A 20,029-nucleotide genomic window follows, 5' to 3' on the forward strand; every position below is an offset into this window, starting at 1 on the left:
ATTATAGGGAAGGAAATAAACCACTGGTGCCTGTTAAATTAATTATGATGCACCCTTCCTATGAAATATTCTTTATGTATAAAAGGTCAGCCTGCCTGCACAAATATAGAAAGATCATCAAAGATATCAGGATTCATTTGGACAGTAAGTTTGTCAGTTATTTCTCTTATGTTTTGATACTTCTCTAGGTAAAATTTTCAAGATACATTTGAATTATAACCAAGTGAAAAAAACAAAGGCTAATTTTGAAATGGAAAGCAATGATCCTGAGTATGAAATGATTGTGTTGAGAAGGAAAATTGTTGGTTTGTGCATCAAAGAAATCAATTTCTGCTTTTATTTATTTTGCATGGGGACTTGAGTCAATTAAGTTAGTCTTTTTTTAACTTTAGTTTTCCTATCTGTATGTTAAAATAATGATACCTATTCAAAAGCACTTACTTTAAGGACTAAATGAGATGGTTCTTTCAGTGCATGAAGAATATGTGTATGAGAAAGAACCAGTTTCTTCCAAAATAAAGTTGTATGTGAGCAAGGCAAGATGACATATTTTGAAAGCATAAATTTGCAGCTGGCTGCACTGTCTAATTTCTGTTAGGAAAATGGAAGATGTATAAATTAGAAGTCACCCATAAGAATAGAAAGTGTTTATCCGAGTATTTCTGTCTTCCTTGTTGGAAAGTCAAACAAGAAGACAGTAGAAGAAATTTTAAATGCAGGAGCACCTTTTAAACTTGTGATGTGTCTAAAAATGTGTCCTGCATTGGTTTCTTTCTCATATGGAAGCTTTTGTTTCCATATCTGTAGGAGTATTTGTGCCACTCAATGTATCTGACTTACTAGGATGTAGAATTGCTCTCTCCCTGAACCCACTCCCCTCCAGTTAACTGGATGGAAGAAGCAAAGATCTCTATTCAGGGACCACAACATTTGCTATGTTTTTCAGTTATCTCTAAGTCAGAGAACACAAAAGGATGTTTTCCTGAGTTAATTGTTGATGCACTAGTCCTGAAGTACTGGGGTTGAGCCTTTTACTGCATGGTCATACTGCCCCCATGTGGTTAAATTTAGAAAATCTCTCCCAAACCTTTATACAATCCGAAAGCAAACTTCTTGGTTCACAGGAAAAACCACCATGATCGTTGATAGAATACTTAAGTTTTTGCATAAGGAGGCTAAGTCCATCTGATGTGAAAGGCTGACAGCTCTTTCTCCCAGTAGGGCAACGTGACTATTGTTTTAAAATTCAGAATTTGAGGTCTCCTCTCTGGGGGAAAAAGATTGAAAAATCCCTATTTTATGAGGTAAGGGAGATACAGTAATATATGCCTTAAATGCCTTTGAATTATACATGTAATGATGATATAAAGTTGATGGGACCAAAGTGGGATTTTTCAAGCCAAAGTATTGTTAATTGAATCCTGTCATCCAGGGAGGGGAGAAAAGAGGACTTGAAGAAAGTCCTTAAAAATTTCCTGGGTACATAGTTTTTTGTTCTGAAGAAGTGCTGTAAATAATACACAATATTCCCATTTTAACTGGGTTAAGACAATTGTAAAATTACTTTCTTAAAGTCTAAAATGCCATACTTGTCTTTGTTTGCATAATTACTAAATGTTTGAATATCTACTCAAAGACTCCCTACAGCAGAAATTATGTTTGGCTAAGAGTTAGAATTCCTGTGTCCTGGCTTCAACTTTTTCAATAACTTCATATGTAAAATTAGACTAGTTCTATCTGAAGGCTCCTATTGCTTCATCTCTCATATATTGATAATAATCTTACTTTCCTTATCTCATTGGGAATGTTATTGACATGCACTTTTTGGGGAGAGATTTTGAAGACTATGACTGTCAAGCATATTATATCCTTAGATCTTATCCTTCTTTCATTCCAGAAACAAGCAACCCTCTCCTACTATTAACTAGTATCAGGGTTGTTCACAGATCACAGATTCACTTCAAAGTAAATAAATAATGACTACAAATCCATGCATCATTTGCAATGAATTATAATGAAGCCAGGAGCCAGAACTACCCTTAGCCCTGAGAAATACAAAGTTGAATATCTTTAGCTGGAAAATATAGTATTAGCTTCTTTGTGGCAGGTGGCAATTTGATTAGGTGCTCCACCTGCTGATCCTGTTGGTTTTACTGTAACCTATAAAAATGAATTTTCTGAATAACTTAGTTTGAGATAGTGAATAATTTACAAGGAAAACTCACCATCCCTCCCTCCCCTCAGCATCTCAAGTGAGAGCATGTCCATGTTTTTTCTGTAGCTTGTTCCTCCATTAAAAGAATGTTTCACACAAAAATTCTGTACAGTTCTTCTCGGATTGGCATTTATAGAGATCACATTACACTGAATAGAACCTCCTTAAGTCTAATATAATGAACAACCAACTCACATCTACACATCACACATAGAGCTCTTTGCAGGGTGAAGGATCAGGGCTGTGTCCTGCTGGATACCTAAGAACAAATTGGCTTTGAAAGTATAGAGAAACCCTTTCTTCCCACCCCCCAGCCACTGTTTATGGAAGAATACACAGAAAGTTTCAAAGAGGGAAGTGCCACTCTCTGGTGGGGGCTATTCATGGTGGTTCCGGGGTCTCTAGCATTTTCCCCGGTTGTAGTGCTGAATTTGTTCCAGGTGCAGGCAGCAGAGCTTGAGGTTCTTGCTGGTAGGAAATGACTGAGTACAAACTGGTGGTGATTGGAGCAGGTGGTGTTGAGAAAAGCGCACTGACAATCCAGCTAATCCAGAACCACTTTGTGGATGAATATGATCCCACCATAGAGGATTCTTACCAAAAACAGATGGTTATAGATGGTGAAACCTGTTGGACATTCTGGGTACAGCTGGACAAGAGGAATACAGTGCCATGAGAGACCAATACATGAGGACAGGCGAAGGCTTCCTCTGTGTGTTTGCCATCAATAATAGCAAATCATTCACAGATATTAACCTCTACAGGGAGCAGATTAAGTGAGTGAAAGACTCAGATGATGTACCTATGGTGCTGGTAGAAAACAAGTTTGATATGCCGACAAGGACCGTTGACACAAAACAAGCCCATGAACTGGCCAAGAGTTACTGGATTCCATTCATTGAAACCTCTGCCAAGACCAGACAGGGTGTTGAAGATGCCTTGTACACACTGGTAAGGGAAACATGCCAGTACTGAATGAAAAAGCTCAACAGAAGTGATGATGGGGCTCAGGGTTGTAGGGGCTGCCCTGTTTGGTGATGTAACAAGCATTGCAAATTCTGTCATCAGAAAAGAGCCGCTTTCAAGCTGCACGGACAACCTGGTCCTGACTCCTGGAGGAGAAGCATTCCTGTTGCTGTCTTCACTCTCGCAGAGAAGCTCGTGCTACCTCCCCAACTCATAGTAATCAGCACAATATTCTCTGTCTGAGAAGTTCTCAGAATTACTACCTCCTCACTTGGTTGTCTGACCAGAGAAATGCACCTCTTGTTATTCCCCGGTATTGTTCTGCACTGGGTTCTCCCCCAGTCCACACAAACACACCTCTGCCACCAAGGTTTTTCATCTGAAAAACAATTTATGCTCTGAAACAGAACCAAACTGTAGACATTAAATTCTGTTGAAAATAATATTGGGCTCTAATGTAGCAACTGCTGGTGATTTTTCTTTTTACTATTAAACTTGGAACTATGTTAGTTTTTAGAGAAATGTCATACATTACTGTTATATTTGTCACAGTTGAGAAGCCTACAGTGATACATCATTATTACCCAAAATCCATAGTCTATGTCAGAATTCACTCTTGGTGTTTCATATTTGAAGAGTTTGGTCAAATATAGAATTATATATATCCATCATTATAGTATCATACAGAGCGTTTTCACTAACACTTTGAGGTCATATGACTTTTGAAAAGCTGCTTAACTTTTTCCTAACTCAGTTTTCTGATCTGTAAATTAGGGATAGAGTGAAACCTCATAAATATCTTATCTATAAGTGAGTTAGTAGAGAATGCTAACTTGAAACCTTGCCTGGCACATGGAAAAAAATTCATTAAATGCTATTATTTTTGTTAAATATATAACATTATTTTCATGGCTAAAGCCCTGTTATAGATGCTCTTTTACTTTAAATGAACAGCCAGTTTCTGAAAGATTCCTTGTAAGTCATTTGCTGGTAGGTCCAAGGTGACTCTCTACAAGGACTAATGTAACTGCATTAATGGGAAGCTTGGATTCACACAAGAACTGAGGAGGCCTATGGTATAAGTTCTGATGTTCATATTTGCAGAGGTAACATTCATAATTTCCTCACAATTACGGTTTAGATCTTTTCCTTGTTTCCTCTTAATATCTGAGGACTTGTCCTTTAAGGACTTACTGCATTTGTGAAGCAAACATCATTACAAACGCATGACTGATAATGGCATCTGGGGAGGTGTCCAGGCTGCTTTTGCTCTTGCAAATAACTGTGTCTGTCTTTTCATTTAGCCAGTATTGACTGCGTACTCACCATGCAACAGGTGCTGTTGTGGTCTCCTAGGAAGGGCCTGAGAAACAAAGCAGTTATGGTTCCTGCTCCCTTAAACTTATTTTTACATCCAGATCCTTAGGAAAGGGTGCATGTTGCAAAGTCCAAGTTGATGACTTTATGTGTTTTCAGACATGGTTTGGTCTTTTAAATGCCCTACAATTTGGCGTATCTGGGACTGCTTCCCCCGTAGGAAGACTGATTATTTCATCCTTACTTTCAGCATCAGACATGGGTAAGTGTATGCTAAGTGGTATGACATTTCAGTTTGATTTAAACCAATTGACATCGACAGCTTCATGACAAAGTGTCTTAATTGTTAATCAGAAATATCCCTGTGGACCAATGAATGTGCCTAGCATTAATTGACAATGACTGCTTGCAAGCTTTCTGGGGGAAGCTGTGGATAAAATCAAAGTTCCAGTAACTTAGGAAGAAAAAAAGTATTTCTAAAACAGCTCCATCAAAGATTGATTGTTATTTTTGGGGAATTAAATGCTATTCATTGAACAATAATGCCTATGTTCAAATAACATTTAAGAACACCTACTATGCATAATGAGTGGCTTGGGGGATACAAAGATGCCATATCCTTAAGGAACTCATAGTTTGATAATGGAATTATAAGCAAACAAATGAGTAGAAACCAATGTGATCAATTTCTTGGTATAGCTCAGCTGATTCTGCAAGAATAGTTAATTACTCTGTACAGAAAATGTAGACAGATTCTTCTGTATATTAGGGGGGGGATCTTTGTTTACAACACTGATTCTTTGCAAGGACCCTCCTCCCCCAGCAACAGATATTCAAAAGCCCTTTCTCATCGCCACAATACAGATAAAAACTGGATTTCTTGAGACAATTCAGCTGCCCAGGGTGCATAGTGGAGACAGTGTTTGCTGAGGCAGGATGACTGCTGGACATCATGTTTCTCATTTCATGTCCAGACTGCATCATTGGATTCTCTGTGCTGTTTTCCAAATATAATCAGTCACCATGTTCTGATAGTCTTCTCTCTCTGCCATCCTCTTCTGGGGTAGAAATATGTTTCAGGTCTACTTTTAATTGATCTGAGGTACAGATTTGGCATCAGTAGCCTTAAAATTTCCTCAAGTGATTCTAATGCATTAAAAAATTTGAGAACCCATATATCAGAATCTCATGGTAAGACTGCCAAAGAAACAAAATCAGGCCCTAGTTAAAGTGGTAATTTCAGATTTTAATCAGTAAGAACTATTGCATTAGATAAAAGCTCACTATGAGCTGAACTCAACTCTGATTTTTAGAGGTGACTTGGTGTTTTAATGGAAATTGAGGGAGTAGGAAGTGGGTGAGGTGGACTTATTAGGGTCAGAGAAATGAAAATGTACAAAGCATGGAAGGGTGTGTGTTGGTCTATGGGAAGCCCATCTGGGTTTGCTAAGTGGCACTCATCAAAGATAGACTCCTACCCTCTGGGAAGTCTTGTGTCTTCTGGTATTCCCAAACCAATTAATTCTCTTGGAAGCTTTAAGTTTTCTCATGTGGGATCTTTAAGGGACTCTAGGGTCATTGTAGGGATGTAGCCTTGAGCTTTTAGAAACTATGGTAGACAAAGATTGACAAAGATTGATTCCTAGTCAAGAAAAGACTCAGAGGAGGTTGGCTAGAGTTTGATCAAAGAGAGAATCTTTTATTAATTTGTTATTATTTTTAACTGACAAGTAACAAGTATATGTATTTATGGGATACAATGTGTTGTCTCAATACATATACATATTTGTGTAGTGTCCAAAATTCAAATCAGGGTAAACATCTATTTCAAATGTTTATCATCTCTTCAATAATGAAAATATTTGAAATTCTTTGTTCTAGTTTTTTAAAAGCATACAGTGCATTATTATCTATGATCATGCTACTGTACAATAGAACACCGAAACAAGGAGAGAATATTTGTTGAGAGCTAGGCTAAAACTTCTCAAATACACATACCAGTGAGTCCCCAAATATGAGAATCCACTGTGTGTTGCAGTACCTCTGAAACATCAATGCAAGCACGCATCACCTGGGACTTGTGATTCAGTAATTCTAGACGCAGTCTGAGGTCCTACACCTCTGCAGAGCTCCTGGCTGATGCCGCTGCTGCTGGTCCGAGAACCACGCTGTCAGCTACAAGGGAGCAGAGTCCTGTCAGAGCCTCCTGAGTGTCCCGTTTGTACTCAAACCCCTTCCTCTCTCATTCATGTGGAATGCCACAGCCAGTGAGGTCTTCCTAAAACATTTAGGCTCATGCTACTTCTCCCCTTAAAGTCCTTTACCAAGTTATTAGTGCCATCAAGGAAGATGCCTCAAATTTTGTATGATGGTTTACAAGTCCCTTTGAGGTTGTGCCCCTGCCTAACACATCACTTTTAATACTAACTACTCCCTCCAATGACTGCTGTGGCCACTCCGGATGCAGGCAGTTTTATAGCCAGATCTTTGCTCCCTCTCTGACATCTGTGGCTTGTCTATACTCTCCCCTCCTTTGAAACATATTGTAACTTCAACATGCTCTGTAATTCATTATCACTATGCAAATGTGGTAATTTTCTGCTTATTTTATACCTCACTCATGAAGGATAGTATGTGTCTCCATTATGCACCCTAATTTTCTCTGGCAATATTTAAGCCAGGATCAATATTTGAAAAGTATTCATCATATAGATGATTAGGAATAATAAATATCGATTGAATGTATAGAGATACCATCAGACTAGGGAAACTACAATTCTGATGGGGGTCAAATAGAAAATATTTTGAGCAAGGGGCCAGTGTTGTGGTATAGTGGGTGAAGCCAGCATCCCTTATGTGTTCCAGTTCATATCCCCACTGTTCCACTTCTCATTCAGCTCCCTGCTAATAGCCTAGGAAAAACAGCAAAATATAGCCAAGGTGCTTGGGCCACTGCCACTCACATGGGAGACATGGAAGAAGTTCCTGGCTCCTGAATTTGGCCTGACCCAGCCCTGACAGTTACAGCCATCTGGGGAGTGAACCAGTGGATGGAAGATCTCTCTCTGTCTTTTCCTCTCTTTCTGTAACTATGATTTTCAAACAAACAAAATGAATCTTTAAAAGAATATAATGCAGCATACCTTCTTTAAAAAAAGAATTTTGAGCATTTTTTTTTTTTTGGCCAGGCAGAGTTAGACAGAGAGAGACAGAGAGAGAGAATTATAGACAGTGAGAGAGACAGAGAGAAAGGTCTTCCTTCCATTGGTTCATTCCCCTAAGGGCCGCTACGGATGGTGCTGTGCCGATCTGAAGCCAGGAGCTGGGTGCTTCCTCCCAGTCTCCCATGCGGGTGCAGGGACCCAAGCACTTGGACCATCCTCCGCTGCCCTCCCAGGCCACAGCAGAGAGCTGGACTGGAAGAGGAGCAACCAGGACTAGAACCCGGGGTGCTGGCGCCACAGGCAGAGGATTAGCCAAATGAGCCATGGCGCCGGTCTATTTTGAGCAAATTTTTAAAATGAATTACGACATAGTAATAAACCTTTGTACAGAAAGTACATTCCTTGACCAAGGCAAATGCAACATGAGATGCTCCTGAGAGGACTTGTCTTTATGGCCAATATAATGTTTCTACCCTCCTCCAATCCCACACATGATAAGTTAGGGAGTATCTCCAGTTTCCACATGTGAAGGAAGCAGGGAGTCTCTGTAATCCCCTGGTTGTCTTTCCTAACTCCTTGTCCATAATATATAAATGGTATATGGTTCCTTTCTCAGAACTTAGCTCTAAGCTTTCTCAAGAAATATTTTTGTCATCTTTATTAACTTTTGAATTATGAATTGCAAGCCTCATCTACATGTATATATAAATATATGCAAATAAAATGTACATCTCAAAATTGTACAGGTTCCCAGTTGGAGATATGCAGAGTTAGGGAAATCTGTTTTATCCAAGCTCTCTGTGATCTCTGGGCTTTATAAACACTGTTCCCTTTGTGGAGATTCCTTGGAGTGAAATATTTCACAAAGTGACAGAGGTTTTCGCCCAGCAGGATGTGATGTTAAGCTAAATGGGCTTGGTCTTTCTCTTCCTCCCTCTGTCCCTTTTTTCCTATCTAGCCTCTCTCTCTGCCTTCATCCTTCCCTCTATTTCCCCCTCCTTTCCTTTCTTTTTTCCCTCCTTTAATTCCTCCTTCAATTGATAGGGTTTTCATATAAATAAAATGGTAAAATTTATACAAAGAGGTTAATGTTGTACCTGATGTTCATTAAGCTCTGTAAATATTAGCTTCAGTACCATGATTCTTAGTTTAACAGTGGTCCAGTTTCTGGCCTTTCTCCATCATTTGCCTTCATTAAATCACAAGTAGAAAAAACTGCTGACTTCTGTGAGAGTGAATTGTAAAGTCAGAGTGATTTGTAAAGTCAACTGTAAAAGTCTGAAATGAAATGACTTGATCATGTAATTTCAAAACCAACATCGGAGCTGAAAAGCACAACTGCATTGGAGACAATATTTGCTTGATTCAGAACATGACACATGATTCTAACTCGGCTCCAAAGTTCTGAGATCTGAGACCTTGACAAGAAACATGCTTTTCAAGGAAAAAAAAAATCGTGCCTTTCAGCTTTGATAGAGTCAGGAACTACCAAGAGAATTGTCAATTTTGTGGTTTGTACACTTAGGCATCCTGTGTTGAAAGGATGCAACTGCAGCAACTACTTTTAAAGTATATTTATGCAGTTTGAAGTCTTTGTAAAAAATGGAGCATGGTAGCTACAAGTGAAATATCACTTGGAAACTTCCATTTTCAGCTCATTTTGAGTCTGGCAAAAAATTTAGCAGTTATTTGTCTAGCAGTCAGAGAATCCATTTGTGTATATTAGAAAAGATTTGTTGGCATAAAAACAGTATTTCTCTTCTTTTAAAAATCTGGTTATGACAACTGTTTACAGTGACAAGAATACAAAGACTAGAAGATAATTTTTTGCCTAAAGAAAGATTTTTTTCCAGGCTCTTAGAAAGTGACAAAAATAATCCAAGGGAGGGATTTGCTGAAAACATGGTATGGGGCTGGCACTGTGGCTCAATAGGCTAATCCTCTGCCTGCTGCGCCAGCACACCGGGTTCTAGTCCTGGTCGGGGCGCCAGATTCTGTCCCGGTTGCCCCTCTTCCAGGCCAGCTCTCTGCTGTGGCCAGGGAGTGCAGTGGAGGATGGCCCAAGTGCTTGGGCCCTGCACCTGCATGGGAGACCAGGGAAAGAACCTGGCTCCTGGCTTCGGTTCAGTGCAGTGTGCTGGCTGCAGCGTTCTGGCCACGGCGGCCATTGGTGGGTGAACCAACGGTAAAGGAAGACCTTTCTCTCTGTCTCTCTCACTGTCTACTCTGCCTGTTTAAAAAACAAAAACAAAAACAAAAAACAAAAAACATGGTATGAAAGAAAGTCAGCATGTCTTAGGACTGGATCAAAATCAGAGGTCAACTCCTGATACCCCTAGGAGAGAGTTAACATTATGTAAACTGTTCAGAAGAGAGGTTCTCATTCCTTTTAAACACTTCCTAGTAATAGTAAGGAAAACTAGGATATGTGTATGGACATGGGTATCAACAATGAACAATGAGTTTCGTGTCATATTTGGAGGAAAGAGTAGGCACAAGGGGCACAGCTCTGGACAGAGCCCATATTGTAACCATGAATGTGGGATTTACCCAAAAAGAGGAGCAGGGGAACAGTCTGCCAAGTGCTTAGTTCCCTGGGCTTGTTTTTCAGAGAATGTTCCAGCTCACTTTATCTTACAGCATTGTACCCAGAAGGCTCCAGACCACCAAAAACAAGGAAATGTGAAAGTAGTAAGAATCCATTTTGAGGAGGCGGTCATTGTGGTGACACAGGTTAAGCTACTACGTAGGATGAAGTCCTGTTTCCACTTCCCTTCCAGTTTCCTGTTAATGTATCTGGAAGGCAGCGGATGGTGACTCAAACACTGGAGTCTATGCTATCCACTTGGGAGATCAGATGGAGTTACTGGCTCTTGTCTTTGGCTTAGCCCAGCTCTGGTAGTTGCAGGATATTTGAGGCATCTACAAGCAGATGGAAAATTTCTTTCTCTTTCAAATAAATAAAAATGAATCAATACATATTAAAAATATGGAACATATTTGAGTAAGATCTTAAAAATTAAGCTCATTATAATACTAAATTCTCCTCACAGAGGTGGAGACTGCTATCATGTTTTGAACATACAGTATATGAAGTTGTATGTTGCTTACATGGTATGAGCGGGAGGAGCTTTTCCTCTCCTTCTTCATATATGCTGAGGACTCCCCTAACCTTTGCTATAATCGTCCTAGAAAATTGCTTCTCTGTGAGGCAACTTCTGTTTCAGAATTGTCTCTTCCTTTTGCCTCTTTTACATGACACAAGTAAATAAAGCTGTCCTCTGAACAGCTCAAGTTTAAGTCTGATTATTTGGTGACACCCCACGTCATGAACCTGTTCTGACCACCAATAACATAGGAGACTTCAGAATGGAAGGGTTTAGTATATCCTAGTGGAGCTCCAAGAAGTGCTTGGCTAATTCTTAGGGATTACCAAGAGGATAGATAGGGCTGAAATTTGCAGGATCCACTTGTAGGAAATTTGCACCCAGCTGGTGATACCGTAGCCTGTGAATACTGAGCATGAATTGGCAGCAAATATTACCTTAAAGAAGACCAGGAGACTTTGATATTATCAAAATAAAGCAAATATCTGGGGAAAAATGAACTCTTCTAGTGTGAACTTCAGTACTTCAGAGTAAAGTCCTCCCACAAGGCTTCAGAGCCCACCTCTACTTGCTTTCTTAATGTGAGACTCACAGTTATTAGCCTGTCTTCCCCTGCCCCACAAAGAACTCCTCAGAATCCCCACTACAGGTCCTTGTTAGAAGAAGCCCCTCCTCTTTATTTTTTGTTTTACCTAGAAAGCTTTTATTTAAGGTATACAATCTTCATGTATTTCATAAATACAAATTTAGGCCATAGTGATTCTTCCCATCCTACCCTTCTTTCCAAATGCACTTTTATCCATCTTTCTCCTCCCTCTCCAGAAACTAAATCTTGTTTTTAAATAACATCTATTTTCAATTAACTTTATACACATAAGACTAACTCTACAATAAGTAAATAATTCAATGAACAATATGAAAAAAAAATTTTCCTCAACGATTGAGAGAAGGGCAGTTCAAAATCATTGCATCTCTAAGTGTCAGTTTCACTTCTATAGATTACATTTAGATACTCTTACTTACCACAGATCAGGAAGAATATATGGTATTTGTCTTTTTGGGACTAGCTTATTCCACTAAGTATAGGGATATCCAGTTGCATCCATTTTGTTGCAAACAACAGGATTTCTTTTTTTTTTTTTTTTTTTTTTTTTTTACTGCTGTGTAGTTTTCCATGGTGTACATGTTCCATAATTTCCTTATCCAGTCTTCAGTTGATGGACATCTGGGTTGATTCTGTATCTTAGCTATTATGAATCAAGCTGTGATAAACATGGGGTATAGATAACTCTTTCATGTGCTGATTTCCTTTCCTTTGGGTAAATTTCCAGGAGTGGGATGGCTGGGTCATATGCTAGGTCTATATTCAAATCTCTGAGTTATTTCATACTGTCTTCCACAGTGGCTGTACCAGTCTATATCCCACCAACAGTGGATTAGGGTAATTCTTTCCCCACATCCTTGCCAGAAGTTGTTGCTTATTGATTTCTGTATGAGAGCCATTCTAACTGGGGTGAGGTGAAACCTCATTCTGGTTTTGGTTTACATTTCCCTGATGGCTAGTGATTCTGAACATATTTTCATGTGTCTGTTGGCCATTTGAATTTCCTCTTTTGAAAAATGCCTGTTGAAGTCCTTTGCCTATTTCTTAACTGGGTTGTTTGTTTTGTTGTTGAATTTTTTGAGCTCCTTATGGATTCTGGATATTAATCTCTTATCAGTGGTATAGTTTGCAAATATTTTCTCACATTCTGTCAGTTACCTCATTACTTTATTAGTTGTTTCCTTTGCAATGCAGAATCTCCTTAGCTTAAGACAATTCCATTTGTCAATTTTGGATTTGATTGCTTATGCTTCTCTTGTCTTTTCCAATAAGTCTTTGCCTATGCCAATGTCTTGCAATGTCTCCAGTGTTCTCTAATATTTGATGGTATAGGGTTGTAGTTTAAGTCTTTGATTCATTTTGTGTGAATTTTTCTGTAAGGTGTGAAGTGGGGGTCTTGATTCTTTCTTCTGCATGTGGAAATCCAGTTTTCCCAATACCCATTTATTGAAGAAGACTGTCCTTGCTCCAAGGATTGATTTTAGCTCCTTTGCCAAATATTTTTTGATTGTAGATGCATGGATTGATTTCTGGAGTTACTGTTCTGTTCCATCAGTCTACCCATCTGTTTTTTGCCAATACCAGTCTGTTATGATTATAACTGCCTTGTAGTATGTCTTGAAATCATGTATTATGTTGCTTCCAGCTTTGTTCTTGTTGTATATGATTGTTTTATCTTTTCTAAGCCTCTTACGTTTCCATATGAATTTCAGCATCATTTTTTCTATATATGAGAGAATGTTCTTCGTGTTTTGATTGGTATCACATTGAAACTGTAAATTGTTTTCGGGAGTATGGACATTTTGATGACATCAATTCTACCAATCCATGTCCAAGGAATATTTTTCCATTTTTTTGTGTCTTCTATTTATTTAATCTTTTATAATTTTATTGTCTAGATTTTTTTCATCTTTGATTACATATATTCCAAGGCATTTACTTTTTTGTAGCTATTGTGATTGGTATTGATCTTATAAGTTGTTTCTAAGCCATGGCATTGTCTGTGTATACAATGATTGTTGATTTTTATATAAATATTATATCTTGCTACTTACCAAACTCCTCTATGATTTCCAATAGTGCTAGTGGAGTCTGTTGGATTTGCTATATATTATCATGTCATCTGCAAATAGGGATAGATGACTTCCTGATTTCCAGTTTGTATCCTGTGATTTCTTTTTCTTGCCTAATGGCTTTGGCTAAAACAACCAGGACTGTACTGAATAGCAATGGTTATAGTGGGAATGCTTGTCTGTCTACAGATCTTAATGGGAATGTTTCCAACTTTTTCAATTTCAATAAGATGCTGATCGTGGGTTTGTCATAAATTGCCTTCATTGTCTTGAGGAATGTTCCTTCTATACCCATTTTTTCTTAAGGTTTTCATCATGAATTGACGTTGTATTTTATCAAATGCTTTATCTGCATCTATTGAGATAATCATATGGTTTTTGTCCTTCAGTTTATTAATGTGATGTATCACATAAATTGATTTGAGAATGTTGAAAAATCCCTGTGTACTAGGGATGAATCCTATTTGGTCCAGGCTAATGATCTTTCTATTGTTTTATTGGATTTGATTGGTTAGCATTTTGTCGAGGATTTTTACATCTATGTTCATCAGAGAAACTGGTCTGTAGTTCTCTTTCTCTGTTGTATCTTATTCAGGTTTAGGAATAAAGGTGATGCAGGTTTTATAGAAGGAGTTTGGAGGATTCCCTCACTTTCAATTGTTTTGAATAGCTTGAGAAAAATGCTAGGCCATCAAACAAGTCTCAGTAAATTCAAAAAAATAAAAATCATACCATGCATATTCTCTGAACACAATGGAATGAAGCTAGAAATCAGCAACTCAGGAATATCTAGAACATATGCAAGCTGAAATTTCACTGCATGCTCCTGAATGAACAATGGGTCATAGAAGATATCAAAAGAAAAATGAAAAAATTTCTGGGCATAAATGAAGATGGCAATTTAACATATCAAAACGTTTGGGATACCACAAAAGCAGTGTTAAGAGGAAAGTTTATAGCAGTTGGTGCCTAGATCAAGAAATTGGAAAGACACCAAATAAATGAACTATCAATGCATCTCAAAGATCTAGAAAAACAACAACAAACCAAACCCAAGGCTAGTAGGAGAAAAGAAATAATAAAAATTAGAGAAGAAATTAAAAAAATTGAAACAAAAAGATACAAAAGATAAGTAAAACAAAGAGCTGGTTTGTTTTTTGAAAACTAAACAAAACTGACACACAATTGGCCCAACTAATCAAAAAAAGGAGAGAGAAGACCCAAATCAGTAAAATCAGAGATGTAAAGGAAATGTAATAATAGAGACCACAGAAATAAAAAGAATCATCAGAAATTATTACAAAGAACTGTATCCCAACAAACTGGTAAACTTAGAAAAAATTAATTGATTCCTGGATACATACAACCTACCTAAATTGAACCAACCATGAAGACATAGAAAACCTAAATAGACCCATTACCCAGGAAGGAATTGAATCAGTAATAATGATCCTACCTACAAAGAAAAGCCAAGGACCAGATGGCTTCACTGCTGAATTCTACCAGAGATTTAAAGAACTAACTCCACTTCTTCTCAAGTTATTCAAAACAATGGAAAGGGAGGGAATCCTTCCAATTCTTTCTATGAAGCCAGCATCACTTTGATTCCTAAACCTGGAAAAGATGCCACAGAGAAAAAGAACTACATACCAATTTCCCTGATGAACATTGGTGCAAAAATACTCGACAAAATTCTGACCAGTTGAATCCAACAACACATCAGAAAGATCATTTACTCCGACCAAGTGTTATTTATCCCTGGTATGCAAGGATGATTCAACATTTGCAAATCAATCAATGTGATACATCACATCAATAAATTGAAGAACAAAAACTACATGATTATCTCAATAGATGCAGCAAAAACATTTGATAAAATATAACACCCTTACATGATGAAAAATCTAAGAAAATTGGGTATAAAAGGAACATTCCTCAACAGAATCAAGGCAACTTATGAAAAATCCATGGCCAACATCCTATTGAATGGAGAAAAGTTGGAAGCATTCCCACTGATTTCTGGAACCAAGCAAAGATGCCCAGTCTCACCATTGTTATTCAATACAGTCTGGAAGATTTAACTAGAGCCAATAGGTAAGAAACAGAAATCAAAGCACTTTGTTGGCAAACAGGAAGTCAAATTATCCCTATTTTCAGATGACATGATTCTATATGTAGGGGGTCTAAAATATTCCACTAAGAGACTATTGGAACTCATAGAAGAGTTTGCTAAGTAGGAGGATATAAAATCAATACAGAAAAAAATCAACAGCCTTTGTATACACAGATGATGGCACAGCTATAAAAGAACTTCTAAGGTCAATCCCATTCACAATAGCCACAAAAAAGATGAAATTCCTTGGAATAAATTTAATCAAGGGTGTCAAAGATCTCTACATTGAGAATTGCAAAACATTACAGGAAGAAATAGAACAAGATACAAAAAAGTGGAAAAAGTATTCCATGTTCATAGGTTGGAAGAATCAATATCATCAAAATATCCATTCTTCTGAAAGCAATTTACAGATTCAATGCACTACCAATCGAAATACCAAGGACATTCTTCTCAGATATAGAAAAAAATGATGTTTAAATTCATATGGGAACACAGGAGATTCCAAATAGCTAGAGAAATTTTATACAACAAAAACAAAGCCAGAGGCATCACAATACCAGATTTCAAGACATAATACATGACAGTTATAATGAAAACAGATGTCTGCTAATAACAACAAATAGAATTAAAAAGGAGGGAACAATCCAACATGGGAAGCAGATATGCAGCAGACTCATAATGGCAGATGTCCTAAACAGCACTCTGGCCTCAGAATCAGCCCTTAAGGCATTTGGATCTGGCTAAAAAGCCCATGAGAGTATTTCAGGCATGGAAAGCCAAGACACTGTGGCACAAAAAATGACCTAAATGAAAGATCTCTGTGAGTGAGATCCCAGCAGAAAGAGCGGGCCATCAAAGAAGGAGCTACCTTTCTCTGTAGGGAGGAGAGAACATCCACTTTGACTATGCCTTGTCTAAATAAGGTCAGAGTTTGTGAACTCAAGAGGCTTCCATAGCCTTGGAAGCTCATGACAAGAGCCTCAGGTGATTACTGACATCATAAATGAGAGTGTCAATTGTTAAGTCAACAACAGGAGTCACTGTGCACTTACTCCCCATGTAGGATCTCTGTCCTTAATGTGTTGTACTATGTGAATTAACAGTAAAACTAGTATTCAAACAGTACTTTACACTTTGTGTGTCTGTGTGGGTGCAAACTCATGAAATATTTACTTAGTATAAACTAAGTTATCTTCTGTATGTAAAGATAATTGAAAATGAATTTTAATGAAGAATGGGATGGAACAGGGAGTAGGAGATGATATGGTTTGTGGGTGAGAGTGTGGTTATAGGGGGAAAAAACTGCTATAATCCAAAAGTTGTACTTTTGAAATTTATATTTATTAAATAAAAGTTTAAAAATATAAAATTCTGGCCCATCTGAAATTTACCTTGGAGTGAGGTAGGGAGTGAGTGAGCTATTTTCCCTCAGATAATGCATCAATCATTCCTACCTCATTTACTAAATAAATAATCACTCCTAAATAATAGGAAGTAACACTTAAAAAAAAGACAATAGCCTGTTACTGGGACAAATACAGATGGATAGACCAATGGAACACAATAGAAACACCATAAATCAATCTAAGCATCTACAGCCAACTTATATTTGACCAAGGAGCTAAATCCAATCCCTGGAGCAAGGACAGTCTCTTCAACAAATGGTGCTGGGAAAACTGGATTTCCATATGCAGAAGTATCAAGTAGGGTGCCTACCTTACATCTTACACAACAATCCGTCAAAAATGGATGAGAGATCTAAATCTATGACCTGATACCATAAAATTATTACAGAACATTGTTGAAACCTTGCAAGACATTGGCATAGACAAAGACTTCTTGAGAAAGACCACAGAGTCAAAACAATCAAGGCCAAAATTAACAAATGGGATTATATCAAATTGAGAAGCTTTTGTATGGCAAAAGGAAAATTCAGGAAATTAGAAAGGGAAATAACAGAATGGAAGAAATTATTTGCAAACAATGCAACTGATAAAAGATTAATAACCAGGATTTATAAAGAGATCAAGAAGCTCCACAGCAACAAAACAAACAACCCAATTAAGAAATGGGCAAAGGAATTAAACAGATATTTCTCAAAGAAAGAAATCCAAATGGCCAACAGACACTTGAAAATATGCTCAGGATCACTAGCCATCAGAGAAATGCAAATCAAAACCACAATGAGGTTCCCTTCACCCCAATTAGAATGGCTCTCACATAGAAATCAACAAACAAAAAATGCTGATGAGTATGTGAGGAAAAAGGTACCTTAATCCATTGTGTTGGGAAAGTAAACTGGTAAAACCACTATGGAAGACAGTTTGGAGTTACCTCAAAAATCTAAATATAGTCCTATCATATGACCCAGTCATCCCACTCCTGGGAACTTATCCAAGGGAAATGAAATCAGCAAATGAAAGAGGTATCTGCACCCCCATACTTATTGCATTTCAATTCACAATAGCTAAAACATGGAATCAATCTAAATGCCCATCAACCAAAGACTGGATAAAGAAATTATGGGATATGTACTCTATGGAATACACAGTGGTAAGAACAAAGAAATCTGGTCATTTGCAACAAAATGGATGATTTTAAAAAACATACTTAGTAACATAAGCCAATCCCAAAGGTACAAATACCATACGTTGTCCCTGATCTGTGATAACTAATACAGCACCTAAAAGGAAATATGTAGAAGTTACATTGACACTTTGAGAATCAATGACTTGAACAAGGCTTGTTTTGACTGTTGAGCAAGGTTTTTTTTTTTTTAAATATAGAATGGGACTGGGATTAGGAGAGAGAAGAGGAGATGGGGTGGGATTTGGTGTGGGAGGGTGGGTATGGGGGGAAGAATCACTATATTCCTAAAATTGTACTTACGAAATTTGTACTCATTAAATAAAAGGTTTATTTGGGAAAAAATTTTAATTCTTACTAGTTATTGATATGTATAGGTTTTCTATGTCTTCATGGCTCAATTTTTGTAGGTTTTATGTATACAGGAATTAATCCATTTCTTCTAGGTTTCCCGGTTTTTTGGCATACAGCTCTTTGTAGTATTTCTGATGATACTTTTTATTTCTATGGTGTCTAGCGTTCTATTTTCTTTTTCATATCTATTTTATTAATTTGTGTCTCCTCTCTTTTTTTTTGGTTAGTTAGGCCAATATTGTGTCAGTTTTCTTTATTTTTTTCAATAAACCAGCTCTTTGTTTTGCTGATCTTTTGTATTTTTTTGTTTCAAATTTTTGATTTCTTCTCTAATTTTAGTTATTTCTTTTCTCCTACTAGCTTTGAGTTTGGTTTGTTGTTTTTCTAGATCTTGGGATGCATTGATAGCTTATTTATTTAGTGCCTTTCCAATTTCTTGATGTAGATACCAATTAGGTCCTTTTATCTATTGTGTTGATTCACTCTATTTTCATGCTGGTTTTCTGTTGGGTTGATCTGTCCATTGCTGAAAGTGGGATATTGAAGTCCCCCATTACTACCGTATTATGTCTCCCTTTAGATCAAATTTAGATTAAAATTTTTTTAATAACCAGGTGTCCTATAATTGGGTGCATAAACATATATTATAGTCATATTTTTCTGTTGAATTTATCTGTTAATCATTACACAGTGCCCTTCTTTCTTTAACAGTTTTTGTGGTAAAGTCTATTTGGTCTGAAATTAGAGTGGCTACACCAGCTCTTTTTTGGTTTCTGTTAGCATGGAATATCTTTTGCCATCCTTCACTTTCAGTATGCATGTATCTTTCTTGGAGAGATGTGTTTCTTCCATGCAGTAAATAGATGGGTCTTGTTTTTTTTAATCCATTTAGTCAGTCTGTATCTTTTAACAGGAGAGTTGTGGCTATTTACATTCAAGGTGACTATTGATAAATAATGACTTTGCCCTGATGTTTTTCCACAGATCTTCCTATTATTTACTTTGGATTTTCTTTGTACTTTTACTGGGGTATTTACTGCCTTCACAGTTTTTCATAACAATGACCATGTTTCTGTGTTTTTGTTTGTAGCACATCCTTAAGCATCCTTTTTTTTGAGATTTATAAGTATTTATTCGAATCAAGGACCTCCATCTTAAGTGTCATGAAGGGGGTCTTCCAAGAGAGGGAAAACCCCAAAAGAGACTGGTGGTAGTGGTTTAAGCATCTTTTGTAAGGCTAGAGGAGAGGTTAAAAATTCTTTCAATTTCTTTTTTTTATGGAAGGGCTTTATTTCACTTTCATTCATAAATGAGAGCATTGCAGGGCCCAGTATTCTGGGTTGACAGTTTTTTTCTCTTAAGATTTTGACTATAATCCACCATTCTCTTCTAATCTGTAGGGTTTCTAATGAGAAGTCAGCTGTGAGTCTATTTTCAGATCCTCTGAAAGTAACCTGGTATTTCTCTCATGCATATTTTAGAATTTTTTTCTTTATGTTTTACTGTGGAGAGTCTGACTATAATGTGC

The 20,029-nt window shown here is 37.3% G+C and overlaps 1 pseudogene; it reads left to right on the forward strand.

Annotated features, from left to right (window-relative positions):
• Positions 1 to 1,197: 1,197 nt before the first annotated feature.
• Positions 1,198 to 3,842, forward strand: LOC100356097 (GTPase NRas pseudogene; annotated as a pseudogene).
• Positions 3,843 to 20,029: the final 16,187 nt, after the last annotated feature.

The sequence above is a fragment of the Oryctolagus cuniculus genome, chromosome 2, assembly GCF_964237555.1.
Source record: "Oryctolagus cuniculus chromosome 2, mOryCun1.1, whole genome shotgun sequence".
NCBI classification, from domain to species: domain Eukaryota; kingdom Metazoa; phylum Chordata; class Mammalia; order Lagomorpha; family Leporidae; genus Oryctolagus; species Oryctolagus cuniculus.